The sequence below is a fragment of the Astatotilapia calliptera genome, chromosome 7 (genome assembly GCF_964374335.1).
Source record: "Astatotilapia calliptera chromosome 7, fAstCal68.1, whole genome shotgun sequence".
Lineage (NCBI taxonomy): Eukaryota > Metazoa > Chordata > Actinopteri > Cichliformes > Cichlidae > Astatotilapia > Astatotilapia calliptera.
The window spans coordinates 38,182,149-38,188,713 of record NC_137428.1 but is presented as its reverse complement, the minus strand read 5'-3'; the positions used below and the strand labels follow the sequence as shown (position 1 = coordinate 38,188,713).

General features: G+C 40.0%; 1 long non-coding RNA gene across 1 annotated transcript; it reads right to left on the bottom strand.

Moving 5' to 3' along the window:
* Positions 1-1,143: 1,143 nt before the first annotated feature.
* On the bottom strand, positions 1,144-6,565 carry LOC145430105 (uncharacterized). Its single transcript, XR_013910517.1, has 3 exons — positions 6,461-6,565; positions 6,244-6,368; positions 1,144-1,600 (listed from the first exon to the last, which is right to left on the bottom strand). It is a non-coding gene; the product is annotated as an uncharacterized LOC145430105 (long non-coding RNA).

The window sequence follows — 6,565 nt, the reverse complement described above, 5'->3', positions numbered from 1 at the left end:
ACTCTATGATCCCAAACAGAGGGATTAAAGACTGTGTGGGTGGGGCTTCTGCGCTCACAAACAGAGACGTCCATGCAAATGATAACCCTGTTTACTTATGCCATTAATGAATGTTAATGTTAATAGCATATAAACATATGGGAGTGAAAAGAGGGAAGTGGAGGTTAAGTGCTCAGTGCATCATGGGAATCAGCAGCATAGTTAATGGAGGATTCAGCACCTTCTGATACTGTAAGTGGATTCAAAAGGGAAGTTTAAAGCCGAATCTTAAACTACAGAGCATCTGTGTCCTGAAGGCTGATAGCTGAAGGCACTGCCTCCCATTCTACTTTCAGAAACTCTAGGAAACTCTGTCAGAGGTAAGTCTAAGAGTGAAGTGCTCTAAAGGGATAACATTATACTTCGAGGTCTTTGAGATATTACAGGGCTGTGTACTTATACTAGTACAATTCTGGATTAACTATGAGCTAATTGAACAAAGTCTACTATGGGAGGGATAGGGTCTCCATTTCTACTCCCTATCAGCACTCTCACTGCAGTGCGTTGGATTAATTGAAGGCTTCAAAGGGAGCTTTTAGAACAGCCTGATAATAATTAATTACAATAGACCAGCCCTGAAGTAACAAATGCATGAATCTGTTTTCCAGCATCACTCTGAGACAGAATAGTTGCTATTGCTCAAAAATTTTAAAAAAGAAAAAAGACTAGTGCCAAAGTGAAAATACATTGTTCACTTTGGCACTAGAAATTATCCAGACTAGAAAAACACAGAGTTAAGAGCAAACGTATGTTTCTCTAGTTACTTAAATAAAACAAAATAACTAACTAATCATTAACCTAAAATACAGAACTCAGTAAACACTGGTCACAGTCTAATGGAGGTTAAATACTGGATTACCTGTAATATTACCTGCACATTTAGGATTAACATTCTTCCATAGATGACATTTGTGGCCAGCATTAGCACTGCTAGCACTAAAAACCTGCCTGTCTCCCGGGTTAATGTCCATGTCCCTGTGCATTGCTTCAGCTCTGTGGTTAAATGCCAGTTTACTCTGTGATGAAGCTGCACTGCCATTCTTTAATTCCCAGTACTGTTCATTCTCAACAATGCAGGGCATCAATAACAGCCAACACATGAAGCATTTTTAATCTTTTGATTTTATTACTGCAAATATAGACATCACATTTACTTATTTAAGAACGCATGGTATCCTCAACATATTTACATGACACTGGCTAAGCAGTGGCACCAGGCAGCAATAAAGTATAACAGTGTTCATGGAGTTTTAGTGGATTTAATTTATATTGAATATAGTTTTGTTTTTTGTTTGTTTTAGTTCCTCTGTTTCATAAAAATCAATGACAATAAATGTGTAAAGGTCTGACCTTTACACATTTATTTTTTAGCACCATAAACAATATCTGGACAGCAGCTGTTCTTTCTTTAACCACCTTCTGGCTTATCTGCTGGTTTCAGGGTGAATCGGTCTTTCCGAGGATTTGCTGGGATTTCTGCGCTTGTCTCATTCTCTCCTCGAAGAAACTCTGCAGGTGTTGATTCCTCTGCTCCAACCTGATGACCCACTGCTCCCTCAGTCTGAAGGCAGCATTCACAGCAATGACAGGAGAGAGAAAAACAAGGAGGAGGTAAAGAATTAGCCGGTGATTACGATGAAAATACCTATTTAAAAAAGAGATATGAGTGTGGGTTTCATCAGAAACCCTTTAAGGTGGTTTATAATACTATGACACAAGATTTAGCAATGTCACAGTTCAGGTGAACGATGCAATTATGTTGTTAAAACTAATCTTGTATGCTCAGCATTAATGCGTGACATTGAGGCTCTTACCGTGTCACTCCATACAATGAAGCACTGAGCTCAACTCAGCAGGGAGAAGGCAGCAACAAGTACCTCAGGGGAATCAATTGAATCAGCAGTGGCAGGTGTGTGAGCTACACAATGAGCAGCAGTGAGAGTATGGCTTTTAAGCTTAGACTTATTTTTGAGTAAAAATAGTATGTATGTTTAAAAGATAGCTGTGGCCACTGCTGCTGTGAATTGCTGTGACAGGTATGCGTTTTATGTTGGGGGGGTTTGGGTTTTTTTGATAAAACATCTATTTGCTGTATCAGATTGTACAGATACGTCCCTTTCTATTGTAAAGTTGGATATTTGAAGATGGCAGTGTATTTAAAACAGCTGCAGTTCCTCACATGGCCACTTGAGGCTATCTCCAAAAGTGAGTGAGTCACCTTTCTGATTTTTTAGTAGACTGCCACTCTCGCCTGTCACAGGGCAAGACACACAGTTTACCTTTGACAGGTAACCAATCCACCACACGGTTAAAAGGAAGAGACATACAAACATTCCTACAATCCTTCACTTTATGGATGTGCTTCACCCTCTTGTCCAAATATGCTCCAAAACTAAAATGGTCATGGTCAAATTAATAAAGCTGCACCAACAGGCCTTCAAACAATGGGTAACATAGCACACAATAATATAGGATTTTAAGTGATATATAATATTCAATATGTAGCTCAATAATTCTTTTCTTTCTGACACACAAAGTATGAACATTTCTCTAACATTTTATGTGTAGTTACAGGTCCTTAATAACATATTCTGACAATGCAATTTAATAATAATGTTTTATTGTCACAAAAATCGTGGATTACTTGTTTACACTATGCTCAGCTCCACTCAGATCATCTGGTTGCAGAGTGCCCTATGGTAAATGAACTATGTCAAATCAACAGACACTCTATTTAATTGTTAGTCATTATTAATCTCTGGCTCTCTTCCACTGCGTCTCGCCTCACCTCCAACCGGTCATGGCAGATGGCTGTACCTCCCTGAGCCTGGTTCTGCCGGAGGTTACTTCCTGTTAAAAGGTAGTTTTTCCTTGTCACTGTTGTAGCACTTGCACATAGGGAACTTTTTGATTGTTGTAGTTTTCTCTGTATCATTGTAGGATCTTTACCTGATACAAACAATCCAACACAATACTTTTTAAATTTTCATATACTGGCTGCTATAAATGCCAATGCAGATATACTGCCAAATACCTAATATTAGCCAAAATGTCACTCAGCCAAAATATCATAGTTCTAGTAGCTACATCCAACCACTGATACGGAATTGATCCCAGAACCACATTTAAGTGGCAATTGAAAGAACTGCTTTCAGTTTTTCCAGGTCAGGAGGCTGCTATGCGCACAAAGGCAATCAAACATTAAGCTGCTATGGTACACATTATGGGAATAACCAAGCTGGTAATGTGTCTATCCCAGGGGTGGGCAATCTCAGTCCACAAGGTCCGGTGTCCCTGCAGGTTTTAGATGTGTCCTGGAACCAACACAGCTGATTTAAATGGCTAAATTAGCTTCTCAACATGGCTTGAAGTTCTCCAGAGGCCTGGTAACGAACTAATCATGTGATTCAGGTGTGTTGACCCAAGGTGAGATCTAAAACCTGCAGGGACACCGGCCCTCGAGGACTGAGGTCTATCCAATAGTTATCAATACGTTTCACAATTTCTTTTTACTTTGTTGTGGTTCTAGATTAATGATCCCAATGATCATTAGAGCAGAAGCATCCCTGTCTGTAGGTTTCACAGCAATCCATTTAACCAGTGATGATATTTTAGTCTAGACAAGGTGATTCACTGACTGACTACGCGCTGATGAAACTTTACTTTTGCCTGAAATAAAGGAGGTATTGAAATTCTACCCCGGAAAGATTATTAATCCTGTACCTCTGCAGCAGGGCTGTTCTTTAGATCTATAGTTTACATAAAGCTATATATCACTGTGCAGTTAGGAACTACTTTACACTATATAAATGTTTCATAACCTGAGAGATTTTCACAATTTAATCAAAAATTTATTGCACATTTTTCTGAACTCACAAGTCACAGAAAGAGCTGCTCCCCAGCAGCAGCACTGCGGTCCATTTGTTGGTGTAAAGCACAGATTTAAAATGTGTGAAAGAAGAAAAAGTCATTTGTTTTTTTTAGGATGTTCTATGTTTGGAAGCCGAGATGAGCATCAGAGTCCAGTATTTGCCCTGACACCATAACTCCTAGGCTTAAAGTAATCGTGCAGACATCCAGCGAAACTTGATCTTCGGTCATTGCTGTCACAGATAATTGTGTTACAGAAAGAGAGGAAGTGTGTGTGTGAGTCTGTGTGAGTGTGCTTGAGTGAGCGAGAACTAGGCTATGTTAGCTGATGGATTAATATTGTTGTGTCTGTGCTCATCTGTCAGCACACGCCATCTTGCATTGGTTAATCTGCTGCGTTCTGGTTGTCTGTCCTCAAATACTCACGCTGATCTGCAGGATTCAAACATATAGCCAAACTGGCTCTGATCAACATTCTCAGGGTACTCCGTGATGACAGACAGAAGAGCTGGAAACATAACCGAGCCATTTTTTGAACTAATCAAGTTATGACGCAGTGAGACGGAACAAAGGGCAGTTATTGAGTTTATTTTTGATGCCCTTTTCTTCCCTCTGTGCCTCTCACGGACCCTGCTGCTCATCATCAAACACTGACTCAAAGCTCTTCACCAAGCTCATATAGATTTGATTACGTAACATCTCAGCATATGGAAGCACCCATCATGCTGTCAAACTTATGTTCAGTTGGAATATGGAAGCTATGCTAACAAGCTTTGACTGGCAACACAATATGTCACATTTCAACTGGTGAAGTGTTTGCATCTGTTGGAATTTAACTGGTATAATGAACTGTGTGTCAGCTGGTGGTAGTCCAGGGTGTTTAGAAATAAGCAAGTTTCATTAGAAAACTTTTTTGGTGTACGGTTTGGGTTAGAATGCCTTTTAGTCACAAGATAAAAAAAATACAGTTTCAAGTCCCTAACATGCAGTTTGATCATACAGTTCTTCTGCTATGTAATTTCCATCAACACCTATTGTTCAGAAGAACACTGCATTAAGTACTTGCACTCTCAGCACTAGTAGACATGGCACAGAGCTGTGGGAACATCATTTTTTGTGTGCAACACAACTGGCTATATATGTTAAATGGGCCCTGAAGCTAGCAGTGCTAGCCCCAGCACCTTTCTTTTCTTTTAGGTTTACAAAATCTGTCCCTGGTTTATTTCCATTTATGTTGTCTATTATGGATATTTGGACGGAAGCTGATGAGTTGCTGCTCGTTTTTGTACTCTGATATTAATGTTAGTTTAATAAACTATTATTTCTAGTGCAAGGATAGCATCCATTCATCATCCTTCATTGGGGCGCCATGATAAGCAGAGACAATCAGGTATTTGATGCCCAAACCACCACAACTGGCTCCTTTCCATGTGGACGAGAAGTGCTTTACTCTGATTCGCTCCTGAATGACCAAGCCCCTCATCCTATCTTTACTAAAGTGCGAGGTCACACTTCTGACGAAGTTCATTTTCATTGCCCGTATCCATAATTATGGATATCCAATTATGGATATCATATCCATAATCTCCTTCTTTCAGTCACTGCCTGAAGCTCATGGTCATGGGTGAGGTCAGGAAGGTAGATCGACCAGTAAATTGACAGCTTTAGTTTCACATCAGCTCAGTAGGAGTACCAGTCTCCCCTCACTCATGAACAAGACCCCAAGATAATTAAACTCAATGATTTCAATGATGCTGATTCTCAACCCAGCTGCTTAACACGTGGCTCCAAACTACCTTAGTTCACAATGGCGGTCACCACCCGATGAGGCCAAAAGCCAGGAACCAGGAGATGGCATCAAAGAGGTTACTTCCATATTTTATATTGTACATTATATTGTACATATATATATACATTGTCTCATTGCAGCATATTGTTGTGGGTTGCTGTATTAATAAAACTGAAACATATAGATATGCAGTATTGTCAGTGTTAGGCACTGAAATAAAATGACTGTTTGGGCTGGAGGAACAATGTTTGAGGAGCAAAGAATGCTTGGTTAAAAAAGTGCTTTTACAGCACACATTGTTTCTATTGGGCAGAAACCAAGCTGACTTCATCCATCTTGGTTTTCCTGGGATGCATGCAAATCAGGGATACTGCACTCCAAAAGGTCATCCTTCTGCTGCTATCCAACACATCAAAGACAGGCTTTAAAAAGCAAATATTTTCCAGCCTGAAATCATCTGGAATGTTAATCAGGGTTCGCACTATGAAATTACACACTTGGATCAGGAACTTTCCAGAACTTGTTATTTTTTTGTATTTGCTGACCGTGCCAAAGCGCTGTTCTTCATACGGTTCTCCTCCCCATTCGTCTGCTCGCTGTGCTGAACAATCCTCTGCTCCCAGAATGACTTCAGCTTCTGTTTGTCATGAATTCGAGCTGCATTCATCACCTGACAACAGCAATTACACAGCAGCAGACGCAACACTAGTCCACAAAAACTCAGGTGTGGGTTCAATAAAATCTGAAAGTCTGTTTACTTACTGCTGGCTCTTTTCACTTCTTTCCTCTTTTGTTTTCTTTCTTTGCCTCTTTGTCCTCTATCACTGCCCTCTGTTTCCAGTTCGCCTTTATTTCCTCTTTAACTCC